The following is a 14,998-nucleotide window of genomic DNA, read 5'->3' as shown; positions in this document are numbered from 1 at the left end:
TTGATTTTTAAAACCACTACCTGTTTTTTTCCTTTCGACTATATCAGTGGATTTCAACCTTTTTGCAGTTTTTCCCCCCATGTAGAGTGCATGTAGGATTTCATTCCCCACTCACATGTTCATGCACAGGGGGAGAGCATGGCAACACATGGTATTTAGCGAAATGCTGATTAAATTTTCCTCCCAAAAAGTCAAAATTCTCTATATTAACTATATTAATTATAGCATTAAAGTGTCACGTCACAAAAACCTCATGGAACGTTACAGGCAAACGTTTTATTAACATGAATTATACAACTTTAATCGGGGAAAAACATCTTTAAAACGCTTAACGACAATTACCACGCTTCAGCATAATGACAACGAACCGAACGATACTAAATTACAGATAAAGCGAAAACAGATCAGTGAACAAAACAGAAACAAAATCCTGATGGATGTGTATGATTTTCGCTAAGCTCAACAACGAAAGTAGAGATAACAATTACTACTTCAAAGACCAAACCATTGCACGTCGAAGTTCAGGTAATTTGAACCGTTGCTGACACCGGATTCCTTTTATTTGTTTAGCAAATTACTGCTTTGAGTAAAGCCATTAAGTCAATTATCGGTATTATACCGAGTTACGCCGTTTGCTCACACAACAACAGCATGGATGCTATCGTCTAGAGCTGTTTCTATCGCATTCTGCGTGGCATACAAAATAGCGTCGGTATGCCGAAAGTCGAATTTCAACAACCATTAAAAATGCTCTCTACTTAAAAGCCACACCATCAACGTGAGATGACTTCCTTGGCGAAGTGTAGCCCCAAAAGACATTTGGCCAACGTGGCTTTATTATGATTTGTTAAGGAGTTATGCCTGACGAGGAGTGGGACCGGGCTATTTATTAATCCTCCCCGAATGCCCACGGTTAAGCTGCTTTGGCGCGATGTCTGCTCTCCTTATACATAATTAAATTAATTCTGTCATAATCTTGAGAGCTTCATTAGTGTTAGAGTCCATTTTTGTTGTTGTTTTGTTCATGATTAGCTGCCCATTGAAGCTTACCTTACCTTACACTCAATTTACATGACTGTCTTTAAAGCTGAGCATAACCCTATCGACTTTACTGTTTGATTAATCAACCAAAGCTGGCACTTAACAGCACAAGGCAAGCTTGAGTCTTAAAAACACACTTACCAGCTTCAAAAGCTTTACAAAATCAAACCGGCCCTGCCCCGTGCTCGGATTGATTTGGCAAAATCAATAAACCCATTCTCCGGCCACCACGACCGGCCGATGATCGACACAAAGTTTCCTCCGCTATTTTAAAAATAACAAAAGATTCCACAACCTTGCATGCTCAGCCACTGTTCCCACTTTTCTATCGATCGTGGGCAAGGAATGTGCAGGGTAATAAAATTCTAGTAATCCTACCTTGCGTCTACGCTTTTGCTCTCTCGATAGGGGACGATTTTATGGCAGCCCGTTTGCTTCGGTGGCCCCATGAAAGATGTCACAGAAAAGGGCAGGACGGTAGCAAGAATCTCCGGTTGGAAATAAGAAACTGCCGTCAAAAATGCCGAATGCTTTCACCATATTTTGCGGCTCACAAGCTTTGCCCGAGCATTAATTCAACGCTTCATGACGTTGATCTTCGCTGCTGCTGCTGCTGCTGCTGTCCTCAGTTTCACCTTCACCTGCCGCTCAATGTTCGGCCCGTTTCGCCACGCAACCACGAGACCCTACGAGTCGTTTTCGTTTTCGGGTGGTTCAATCAAAGCGAACCTGCAGCAACTGTCCGGACGGTAGGTTCTGCCCGATATGTATATGGACGATTGTGTCGTTCGGCAACGAGTATCGGATCCATGGGACACAGGAATCATAACAGGGCCAACAGCAGCCGTCATTAAAATGGAAAATATCCTGTATCACATCGTCCCGATCTGAAATATAAAACATTGATTCGCTTTTTTTCTACCTCTCCCCTTTCTTACGTGTGTTGGATTTCACAACCATACGCAGTGCCTTTGCCTGTGTCCTTGCGAGACACGCAAGGGTCGCAAGCTTATCGGTCGTACACCCGAATGTTTGTGCGTGTGTGTGTGTGTGGCTCTGAAAGATGATGCTCTGTGAGCGCCTTCAAAGGCATGTTTGCCGATGCGTGGATAACGTTTTCATGCGGGGTAGGGAAAAAGAAACAGCAACAATATCATCATTGTGGCGGTGAACCACGTACTTCCGCGTTTTACTACCTTTACATGCCACCGGTCCCGTCTTTACGATATCCAATGAAACGTTACGAGCCCGTTCGCCCCGTTAGACATTCGGCATCTCATCGGTTAGGCTCACACAGTTAGCGCCCGGTGTAATAACAAACGGCAGTAAATAAGTGCAAGCGCAAATTGCACAATTTTCCACCTTCCGTGCCCGGCGCGTGCAATGTCTCCGCACTTACGCTGTGGAAGTAAGTGTTTTATTCAATTTACCTCCCGTTCATCCCGGCCCAGCATGGCATCGAGCCCGCCGCCAGTGTTTACACGACCGTTTGCTTTGCTCCGCCATGACTTCCCGCGCGAACGTCTCATCAGTCGAGCTTCAAAGCGTCCGGGTACGAGCGTTGTTGAAAGTTCTGCACCGGTATGGCGCTAGCGGGAGTGGGCGAGGGAGTTGGGTGAAGGAAATTAATTTCAGAATATCCCGAAGCTGGATTCCTTTTAATTATTTACGTTGCATAATTCATCATCGCTGGTGATGGAAGTGCACCACGATTGCCTGCCAGCCGGTACCCTTCACCAACAACATCAAATAAAAACCATTTTCAATCGTAAAATGGCGCATAAAAATGCAAACACTTTGATGAGGTGCACGCGGAAGGTGATTCTTGATCATGCCCAATTCGTCAAGCACTTGGCGGAGTTCGGTTTGGTTTACCATTTACGTCCCAATGGTTGGGTTGGTGATGATAATGTGCACAGCTTCCAACCGATGCAAGCACTTTTTCAGCATCAGGTTTTACACTTGGTGAGAAATTCCGAATAAGCGTCTGCGGAAGCATAAATGCCGTCCTCGCTACAAACTCTCAATCGGGTTATAATCGCTCTGGTGCGCTGCCAACTCTTAAGAAACATTAGTTGGTTTTAGTATTTTTATTTTTAAAATCATTTTTCAATTTCAAAACCATCGTCGTAGATTGCTTAAGCCGTTCTCAGAAAGCATAGTTTGACGAGGTTTGCTACCAGGGAATGTTTGGCTGGTGCTAGCATTTCAATGGAACACATTTTTCACTGTTACAACTGGTCTTTTTTATAACATCTAATTATTTTTAACAAAAATCAAAATTAGTTCTTACTTTTTACTATATTCAAAAATGAATTTCATTAGACTTGTTTATATTCATAATACGTTCATTTAAAATAACAAAAATAAATGAAATAAAATTCGTTTCCAGTAAATAACTTTTCGAACTAAACCCGGAAACCTTTGTTATTATTGTATTATTAGCACAGCAATTACATAGATAAAATCAAGATGGACAAACGAAAACTTAAAATTTAGTTTATTTGCCAGAAGCTTTACAAAATAATCTCACAAAACCCGAGCGATTTAGTTTCTTGCTTGAAGTTTGGCACATTTTTATAGCGAGTGGTGTTATTTCTTTGCTTGGTATTTAGTGTGATAAATCATTCGGATCGTAAAAATATTCAGTTCGATTTAAAGTGGGAATTATATAATATCTTCAGACAAACGGACGCGCTCAAGTTGATTTTTACATAAGTTTTATACATACAATCTGTATCATTCCAAACTTATAAAACTGACTATTTAAAGATCTCACATCAAGAAGCCAACTGTGCACTGTTGTCCGCAATTGTGTGCCTAACGAGCGTACGTGGGCGACTGCTTATCGTTGCGCGTTGGTTAATGGTAATAATAAAATTTAATTTATACATGCACATCACGCCGGCTTCTTAGCTTCTTAGCCAGCAAATTTTACCGCATGTTATCGCTTTGCCTCCTCCCGCTTGCCAAGGATAGCAAGCATTCGGTACGAATTTATTGCAGTTCCGCTTCACCGCTCCACTAACCCGCTCCCTGTCCGGCCAAATGGGCAATGAAGCGTTATCTGACTGACTCCGATACATTGTTGCATCGACTTAACAAAAAAACGTAATAATTTATCGAAACCAACGTGTGCACCCGCTGGTGTGCCACGATAAAACCACGGCAAACACGCAAAAAACAACCAACTTCCGCGAGCGGAGCACCCCCACCACCCCATGCCAGTGTCAGCTAAAAAAGAAGATGAGCATAATTGAATTTGGAAATTCAGTAAATCGGATGGAATTATTTCGTCGCTACGAAGAACGACGGTTTGGGAAGCGGTTTAATCAAAAAGAAAAACATTTCCGCTCGCATGTTCCGCGGCGCAGTCTCGCCCGCCGATGTAACCTTGTTCGAATTTTCCACAAATCGCAATTCCCGATACCGATACACCGGTGTACACGTACAGGACAGCCATCTTTCGATGCGAACGCACTGGAACGGCACACGCTGAATGCGCAATTATCATCACGAGTGGGGAAAACGATTGCTCGGTGCGCAATAAATTTACGCGGAATCGCTCGGTCGAACAGCGGCAGTGGCAGCAGCAGCAGGAGGCTCACAAAATCGTCCAATTATTTTTCTACAAATTTATGCTAAAAGCTATTTAAGGAGCATGTTACTGCCGATCGGACAGGAGCGCACGGAACGGGAAATAAGCCGTGCAGTGGGTGGGGAGAGAGGGAAGTGTCACTCGCACCGTTCTGAAGGGTGGAAACAAATCGATAGACACGTCCAAGGGACTCTTTTAATATTCATTATTTTGATTACCCCGCTCGGCTTTTGCTCGCCGCGCTGCCGCTGCTCCGACACCACCATCGACACTTGCCCTGACAGGAACAAAGTGGAATTATTTAATATTGCAACCCCTTAAGCTGCAAATTAAAAACAAAAAGTATCAGTCGCGCAAGCGATTCGGGAAACTTTTGCCGTTGCTTCTGCTTTTGCAATCTTTTGACAGACCGAGAGGTTGAATGAATTGCGCGCTGCTGCGGCTGCTGCTGCTGCTGCTGCTACTGTACGTCGTTCCGGGAGACGGGTCAAACTTTCCCGCACTGTAAAATTCCTCTTTCAAAGTAATCATAGCGCATCAAAACAACACTCACTCATTTGGGAGACCGTAAAGTTTCTTTCCAGCCCCGGCAATCAACGGCACAACCATCGGGCAGCCGCACCATCCTTCATCCCTTCTGTATGGTCGGTCAAAATTGATTAGAAAGAAAGTCATGGGGCACAAACTCTGCTCTATGTTTCTTAACATACAGGGAGTTTTATCAGCCTTCCGTCTAGCAGAAGCGATAAGCGCTTCAAAATGTAACACTTGAAGAAATTTGTTGAATATAACTTATAACTTAAAAATTCATTTCTCCCCAAAACACAATTCTCCGTTCGCTTACAATTTGAACGGCGATAAAAAGAAAAAAAAAACAGCCAAACTTTACTAGCCAAACTTTTTCGCCCGACTCCGCCAACGTGCACGGGCCGAACTTGAATTGTAAGAGAATGTTTGTCATGCTGAAGAAAAAGTTTCCCCATTAAAGGTACAGAGTGTGCGTATCGAGCACATTGTATTTATAGATCATTTCAAGCGATGTATTTCTTAGCAACGGTTTGGTTACCTTTCCCAGTCCCTGGCTGCCTTTACGACCTCGCCTCCTCATTCCGTTCCGGGGTGGCGGTTGTCTTCCACACTCACCTTGACGATGACGTCAGCGGTAAAATTTTAATTCGGTGTGGTAATATTTTTTTCCCTTTTATTTTTTTTTAGTACACTTGAAATGACTTTCACCATACACCACGCCATTGCACCAGCATTGCACGAAACGTAGGGCCGCCCCTGGTGTGCTAGTTCATTAGGACTGGTGTCGCCTGTCCGGTTGCCGCCGTGCTGCAACGTCCCTACAATGCGGACAGATGTAGTAATTTACATTCATCACAGCGTTCGCGAGTTGTTGTGCCCCGTTGCACAAATTCTTCTGCCATATTGCAATTTTCTCGTTGACAAAGAATTATCTGCCCGGGCAGAATGTTTAGCGCAGCGAATTTATTCCACACAATGCCGTTCCATCCTCATCTGCCCCGCACATCCCCGTTACCCAGCGCATAGTCACCGCACCACTAGTTGCTGGTGCCGGTTCGTTTCTTTGTTGCATATGCACACCTGAGCAATCGCTGTAGCAAAACATTCTGCCGCGGAGTGGGGAGAACAACAGTCAACGACTGCTGCTTCATCCACCTGTGCGCGCCCAAGCACACAAAGCAACACAAAGTATACAACAGACGTTTCAGAAAACGTCCTCGAGCTTTCGAAACTTTTAAGAACGCGCTTAAGTAATCGGAGAAGTCCGGGAAAGAAAGCAATTTGTCATCGCCCGGTTGAGAAGGGTGCACCACGCATGGGAAAGTGACCTGGTGCGTTTGGTGTGTCTGGAAGTCTTTTTTGATATTTTTCTTTAAAAGTTATTACTGCGACTCACAGTCGATTGCGGATCAAGATTTACACGATTTCTGAAATAGTAAGCTTGGTAGTAATTTTTCATAAAAAAATCTTAAAATTGAAAATTTCATGAAAATTAGAACGATAACTTTAAAAATCTCGGGAACACCATTCAGAAATGTGAGAAAAGGTATGAAATTTATGCGGTTCACTGAAAGTCGGACACACTTCATTCCATAGCAAAATGACCACGTAGCATGCCAAGAATGACCAATATGGCTTCTTAAACCATTTGATATCAATTATTAAAGATCCATCGACTAGTTTTGGTGGTCATCTGTACAGTATTCTATTAATTATGCCTTTATCGTCACCACGTAACAATGTAGATAAAATATGTTTACTTTGGCACTGTGGGGTTACACTCTTATGTATGCACGTTTAAAACATTTATTAAGCAACTAAGGTCGTTTGAAAGTGGAAAATGAATGTTTCGTACATTTTAATTACATTAATCTATAACTTACTATACCTAGCAAGCAAATTGCTTACTGTAAACTAATCACCTATCAGAAGAAAATTTTCATCTGCGTTTTGATCAGTCATGCGAATAACATAGGCCAGTGGAACATTTAGCTCATGGTTGATCAAGTGGGCGGACACATGCCCATACCTGTGCTCGGAAACGAGTCTGAAAAAATCCAATTTCGCCAGCCGGTAAACGAGTATGCATGTTGTATGTTGTAACACCTTTCACTCAGCGGCTGTACTACCAAGTGTTTTACGCAGGTTGACTGCGAGAAATAAGTCTCAACGCGTAACGTGTGAAGTTTCTTTGTAATTTAATTGTTTGGTAAGTGATTCTATGTAATGGTACCCTTCCTCAATCCGCGCACTCATACTCAAGTACGACACGTACAATAGCACAATAGATGGTTTCCAGATCACGATTACGATCACGGAACTATTTGCACTTTGTCAAAACCTGTTATATGGTTACCCCCGGAGAAAGCACCTGTCAAATGTTACATACGAGATCTTGGAATGCTCTTAGATCCCAAACATTCGTTCCGCAAACATGTGAGCACTTGGGCTCTTGTTTGTGATGAATATAATTGTGCTTGATGGCGTAATTCGCTCTCCAGAATATGTGTCCCGACTGCTTCTAGTAATGATGATAACATTGTCAAACTATTTTATTTTTTTTGGAATATTTCATACGTTTTGTTATGTTTTTCCAAGAAATAAATATGCACACTTTTAAAATAAACAATATAAACATATTCACTGATGTATAAGATTTGTTAATAGATCAGATGGTGATCTAATGCAGCGGTCCCTAACATGTGGTCCGTGCACAAACATACGTGATCCTTGGAAATGGAGAGATTTGAAATGAAAAACGGATTTCAATATGACAACAACAATGAAATCTGTATTTAAAAAAAAAAACAAATATTTTGTTCGCAAATGTGCGTATTTATAGCATACTCTGTCCAGGATTTTAACAAAAACAATGTAATAGAAGCGGAAGTTTAGTAAAAAACCATTACAATCTCGTATTATTTTCCCATCCATATAGAGAACTAAGCGACCGCTTCGGGCTCCGAGCTCAACGGGCACATTGTTCCTCATGCAATTTGCAAACACTCCTATCAATTGTGAAGATGTGTTTGATATTAAACAAAACAATGCAGTCACTCAGAGTTTACACAGACTTGTGAGATGTCAATCCAATTGAAAAATACGAACGGCGGACGTCTATTTGGTTTATTTTGTCTGTTGCCAAAGTGCAAGAATAAAATTGTTTTATAGCAGCGAAATATACTGTTATTTTAGAATAATCATTTATAATGTTAACCTTTAAGTTGGCAACTGGATACCCGAATATTTTTTTAACTATAAACTGAAATAACTTTTGATTCATTGCTTTTATTGACCGGAAAGTTTTCGTAGCCTCTCAACTTTTAATTTCTGATTTTTTGGTGCATAAATTGTAATTTTAAACAGTCTGTAAGTATTTTATTTTGATTTTTTTTAAACTCTACCACGTAAGTTGGCAACCAGCATACCCGGGTATTCCATACATTTTGTATGGAGAATGACGTTTCTCTTCTTCCTCTTTTCGTATAGTGCTTATTTTCGAGTCAAATTTAAGCGATTCCAAATTTCAATTTGACCGTTATTTTTATAATAAAATGAAAAAAAAATTATGAATAAATGAAATAGAAGAGAATACATGGTCGGCATTACTTGCTTACAGCAATACAATATAGAAAGCATTGTTTACCTATAAATAATCGTTATTTTTTTGCATCAAAACGTTTGGAATACCCAGGCATGCCGGTTGCCAACTTACGTGTGTAAATCTGATTGCCAACTCTACGGTTAAAAAAGAATTCCATGCTGCAGTTTGCAAAAAAAGCTACAAAAATATGACAGTTGCATGGTTCCCAAATAGCCAAAATTGTTTAAGCAGTCAATTTTGGCATGCTAAAGATCGTTGCTTGAATTCGCCTTTTGCAATAGATAAACAGCATCAAAGTTCCAGGTGGTCCTTTCAAATAGCGTCTAAGCAGCTTCCTTATGCCACGGTACCAGGGATTATTTTTCTTTGTGTTTTATTTTCAAGCAAGCGTCATCGATGAAATAAACAACAAGATTTGTTTCGTTTAAGCTCATGTGTATATTTTTAAATCCTTTGTATTGATGACTTACACAAAATTTTAAACAATTTACTGATGAATCACAATCGCTTCATATTCATTCTTCAATTAACGAATCTAACTTGTGCCGCAGCAATGAGATGATTGACGGCGTCAGTCTTTGGCACTTTGACAAGAGCCACCTTGTACCGATGTCATGCATTAAAAAGCTGCGAAGTTCCACCAAGTTCGGTAAACGTTCTTAACAAACCTTAAAGTTCTATCAAGAACCCTGCACATAGTGTTAATCAGCCGCAAAGTTCCAAAGAGTACCGTGTGCTTGTTAAAAAGCTTTATGGTTCCACCAAGTACCGTTTCATATCTTAATCACCCACAAAGACATCGGAACGATTTTTCGTTAAACAGCCCCAAATCAGCTATGGAGTTCGAGCTGGCTATTTTGGGTTTGTTCTTATTTCAAAAACTTCTTCTTTCTTCTTTTGACTCAACAACCGTTGTCGGTCAAGGCCTACTAGTACCAGTACAAATACCTGGGGGGAGGGGGGGTTGGCTTTAATGACTTTTGGATTACCCCCCCACAGCAGGATAGTCAGTCCTACGTATGGCGGCACGGTCTATTTGGGGCTTGAACCCATGACGGTCATGTTGTTCAGTCGTTCGAGTTGACGACTGTACCACGAGAGCAGTTATTTCAAAAACTACTTGTATTAAAATATAATGCTAACTCATTGAAGAAATAAGTTTAGTTTAATCAAAATATTTGATTTTTTCAAATTTAGTAAAAATTAAAAAGATATTAAGTTTTTTTTTAAATATATTATCATTGTCGGACTTCTTATCTTTGCCTGTCGTAAGTTTATTGAATTGAAATCGTTTGAAAACTTTCTTATTAATGCAAAAATGTCAATTAATTAATCTTAAATTGTGAATTATTTTTGTTGCTACGACTGCTTACAAAATAAATCTTGAGTAGCTCTTACTTTTGAACCTTTTGAATCTGGCGTTCACGTACTAAATGTTTATACGGGGATTTTACTAAATATAATTTAATAGATTGCATATTCAATTTTTCCCAATTTTTGAATATGCAGTCTTTAATTAGAATGGAGACTATATTGCAAATGTCTATGTTGAGTCGTACTTTGCGACGAACAAATCATACATAGCTTCAAGCGAATCTTTAGGTGCAAGCGTTGATCGACAAATATTGTATCACTAAATTAAACAAACCCTAACTTAAACAAAAAACTAACAACATAAATTGAAACTTTGCAGAATACGATTCATTACCAAGAAAAAGTTGTTTCACTGTTGTGTTGTGTGGTCATACTTTTAATTGTGCTTAAACCACTTAACAAATCATACTCATTTAACGCAGCTACTATTTGAAGTTTGCTCCGGAGCTGTGCATAATTAAATTAGAGTTTTTCTAAATGGCTGCTGCATGATTGTTTCGTGGCTGTAGACTACATTAACTACTCTTGCGATAGACTGAGTCTCTTGTTCTTCTTAGATTGTGATGTTTCTTTCGTGTTTTGGGTATTTTAATTGTTTTAAATTCTTCTTGTTGCTGGTACCAGTTTCAAGTAGCATTGAAATACTCAAATTATTAACGATTACGTAATAAATATTGGACGATTTTTATTGTCTCATTTCCTACAAATTTCGAATGAAACTTACAACACATCTAACAATATCCTGCAAGTAAAATCGGTCTTGCTACCCATTTCAATGAACAAACAACTAGTAGTAGACATTATACAAGGATGAAACTCATCAAATGGCAAGTAGGTCGAATGAATTGCATTTATCCATAATAACACATACACAAACGCTTTCATCAAAACAATCTAAGCGCAATCTTATCAACGCTAATCCTGCTTATGGCTGGTCATGTTTCCGCTGAGCCGTTTCTTTCAAGCACGGGAAATGGAGCCGACGGCAGGGAACACATCTTTTCTCCCATTTGTGCTCCCGGGGCAACTTGCCTTTTTTATCCATTCTCAGAATACATTTAGCTTAAGCTTCTTTCCGCAAAACCAAAGCAAAAAAAAACACCCTCTGTACATATATTCAAATTCCACACAAAATTCATCGATACTCTCTCTCTCTCGTAGGACTATTCATGATCCTGGGCTAAATCGATTCCCAGCTATGAATGTCTAATGATGACCCACATTTGCCCGGGCTCGGTTTACTTGGGGGTCTTTCACACGCTGGTACGTAGACGCTGTTGCTGCCAGCGGGCAAGATAATAAAGACGCCCCGAATCGAAAGGACAGCCTGCTGCCACCACTAGGTGCGGGAGAACCAGCAGCAGGGTAATACTGCAACCGGACGGGGACGGGGACAAAGTTTATCCCGCTAATGCAACAGCGTTCGACAAAGCTTAACCGCATGTTCTTTGTTGTCTGCATTATACGCTCAAGCACCCCTTGGCTATCGTTTCCAAATAAAGCGACCGGCCAAAATTGAGTTACTGCGGGCAAAGAGCAAACGCCAGTGAAGGGTCTTTGCCTCGACCCCTCTGGTGGTTGGTGGCATTTCGAGCAGCAGCAAAAGCAACCACAGCGCTTACCAACAATGGGAGGGCACCCAACAGCGGCAGTAAATACGTCTGGTCCGTGTGTCTGTATGTGTGTGTATGTGTCGCGGCGATCGATGGCTGCGGAGGCACTCGTGCCAATCGTACCGGCCGCAGCGCAGCGCAAGTACGCAGCCAAACGCGTGGCAACACGTACCAGGCGCCTCCACCGAACGGCGCTTGCTAAACGTCGTTGTTGGCCGCCACGTGCTGCGGACCCTAGGCGGTGGCGAAACTCCCCAACCGTATTACGCTCGCTGGTCCGTAGAGTGGGTAGAAGGGCGGGAAGGAGAGTGGAAGAGCGCGCCCTAGTGAAACAATGGCCGTCACCGGTGTGTGTCACATTCCACGAAAAGCGCGTTCACAGTCTATTAGAAATGAAAATTGCTTTCACAAAATGGCAAACGCATTAGCGGGATCGGTTTTGGACCTTTCCCTGGGCGCACTTTCGCGGGCCGGATGTTTGTCATGCTGATGGATTCAATCAAAAGCCCCAAAAGTATGTGCTTCAGTTGGCGTCCCACGCCGGCATTCTCCGCCTGACCGGGAGGAACAGTTTAAAGATGATTTTGTATGTTGTTGTGTGTGTTTTTGTCCTCTTACTACCAACACCGTCGATCTGCACCAAGTGTCGTTAGTGAATTTCATTTCACTTTCACACCACCGGCACTTGTCCGTATTCATTAAATTCTTTTACCGAATTCTATACTTTTTTTCTTCTATTCCATCGAACGGCCCTTCTCGAAACAACCATAAAGTGGGGCAAGATTTCATCGTTCGATTTTCGTCAGCGTGTGCGGCGTTATCTTTGGTTCCCGCCTTGGCTCGATTTCCCTTCATCGACGTTTCCCCCGTACTACCTAATTGTGTATAAGTCTGTGCAGCCGAGCGAAATTGCGGTTAAGCGCTTCATTCTCCCCGAACCAGCCGCTCCCTATCCGGGCTCTCCGCCCCGGTAACCAGGATCGCTTTAATTGGTTTCCAATCACAACTCGTTAAGGCACAACGCCCTTCGTGCAGCTTCCCTGCTTACGACGAGATTAATTCCCCGCATGTCCCTTAATGTGCGGGGCGTACCAGCCACACGAGTCGTTCCCGGAAGCTAAGGGTACGGCTGCAGAACAGAGAAGACCCCTCTCCTCCCTCCTATCTATCCCCGTCGCACGCACCGACGATGTACGCTGCTACCAAATCACCCTCAAACGCACCTGCCGAAGGGTTGTTGTAGTGTGCTGCTGCTTCTGCCGAGTCGTGCACTGCTGTAATCTAAAGGGCACTGGCTTGCCACACGCTAGCACCGCAATTCAATCACGAGACGAGGCGCTGTACGTACGTCGCACTTTTTTGTCGCACTTCTCACACTGTTGCACACCATGGAGCGTGAACCACACACACTGATGGGGGGAGGACGTACTGTCCGCACTTGTTTGTTATTTGCTTGCAGCTCTCTAGCACTACACACATACACAAACACGCGTAAGCACAAAGATAAAAGGAAGATGGTGAAATACACAAGAATATAACAAACCAAAACCGCAGCAAGTACGCCTTTACGTTGTCACGCGAAGGGGGACTAACCGAGCAGACGGCGAGCACTACTCCACCAGCCACTATCCGCTTCGACTTTTACAGCACACACACACACACACACACATACACACCACACCACTGAAAGGAGGATCGTTTGGCCCCGAGGCGTGTGTGAAACGGTGCGGTTTTTCTACACCGCCTGGACCAATGCTCACTTTGTCGCTTGCAAATAGTGTTGTCGGTGTCGCTTCTCGATTTAACGCTCGCCGGCAGTTCCCCGACTACCGCATCGATAAACTTTAACGCACCGGCGGTGGAAAAAAAGATAAAAATCTTCTCTCTGAAAAAAAAAACACACACACACACACATACGCAACGAAACAACGCAGGTGTCCGCAGTGTGGCGCTGCCCAAATATGGACACGTTACACAACAAGCGCGCGCGGGCTGACACTGCAATTCGTTCGTTTGTTGGCTCGGTCCGGTCGTCGTCGTCGTCCTAATTTTGCGTTAAACGGTGCCGGATCGACCCCCAGCAGTGCCAATGATAGGACGGACGGGGAACGCTCTGTGGGAAATGCGACACACACACGGGGCACACCAGCTTACACAAACCGTTTTACAAACGCGACCCAAAACAACTACGACGCGTTGGAGAAGAAAGCAAAGCGCAGTCAGTACGGAATTCCAGCAGGAAACCCACTGAGCATGTTGCTCTTTGTTGGGCCCCGTGTCGTCGTCATCGTCGTCGGCTGGGTGAGACAAACTCGCTCGAGCGACCACCCAGGACCGGGGCGGCGGGTGTAGATTTCCGATTCCACTGGAAAGTTCAGTGCACGGTACCGAAATTGGGCAGGATCGGTAAAGAGCGAACAGACAAACACACAGCACAGCCACACACACCTAACCCAACCAGGTTGTGCTTGGTTAGTTGACGCGACGCCGACGTAACACTACACACCGAACGCCCGGATGCAAACGGTTGCTCTGGCTCGCCCGAAATGGCCCGGATCACTTACTGCCCGTGGCAATGTTGTTTGATGCTCTGTCGACCCGATGCTGCCACGGACGCCAGCAAACCCCAACCGTCAATCCGGAATCCGACGACTCCGTAGCCGAATCGAAACCGCGTACGACAACCACGGGATAGAGCCGGCTGTGTGCGGCTATGTGTGTGTGTGTGCGGGCGAGAGAGAGGTCGTGCGTTTACTACGTAGCCTTTTACGCCGAAGCCATCACCATGGCAACGTGGAGGACGCCCGCGGCAGAACGAGACCGAGCACCATCAACAGAACGGTACACACTGTGGGCCAAATTTTTGTGTGATGTTTGGAGCTCGGAAAAAATATTTCATGTTGTGTGTTTAATCTGTGTACAACAGCTTCAACAAATTTTACAATTTGAATTTTAAAAATGCCTTCAATGTTGACTCCAATCAGACGTGAATGTCCTCGCATGTTTCTTAAAGCGAAAACAGCAGCAAAAATCCTACCGGACAGTGTTGTTGTAACCTGGTTTCTGTCCGTTGTAACCTGAATCGAGCGCGAGAGCCGAACCGTTCCGAACCGAAAGCGAGCGCTCGGACAGGGGAAAAAGCCGAGTCCCGAGCTAGCGTATCCTTGCGCAATACACACCACCATTGCCTCTCATTTGAAGACCCCACCCTCCTCCCCTTTCCACAGCACCAGGATCGGG

At 43.4% G+C, this 14,998-nt stretch overlaps 1 protein-coding gene across 4 annotated transcripts in view; it reads right to left on the bottom strand.

Annotated features, from left to right (window-relative positions):
- Positions 1 to 14,383, bottom strand: part of LOC120895818 (GTP-binding protein Di-Ras1) — a 41,914-nt gene extending 27,531 nt beyond the window's left edge. Inside the window, exons 1-2 of one of the 4 annotated variants that reach the window (XM_040299480.1) lie at positions 14,323 to 14,383; positions 12,982 to 13,227 (exon numbers count right to left, since the gene is read on the bottom strand). The gene's annotated coding sequence lies outside the window, so the exon portion shown is untranslated. Of the gene's footprint in view, positions 1 to 12,981; positions 13,228 to 13,351 lie in introns of all 4 variants that reach the window. The other 3 variants (XM_040299479.1, XM_040299478.1, XM_040299477.1) reach the window with 3 other exon arrangements.
- Positions 14,384 to 14,998: the final 615 nt, after the last annotated feature.

Source organism: Anopheles arabiensis, chromosome 2, assembly GCF_016920715.1.
Source record: "Anopheles arabiensis isolate DONGOLA chromosome 2, AaraD3, whole genome shotgun sequence".
NCBI classification, from domain to species: Eukaryota; Metazoa; Arthropoda; class Insecta; order Diptera; family Culicidae; genus Anopheles; species Anopheles arabiensis.
This window is presented reverse-complemented; position numbering and strand designations above follow the sequence as displayed.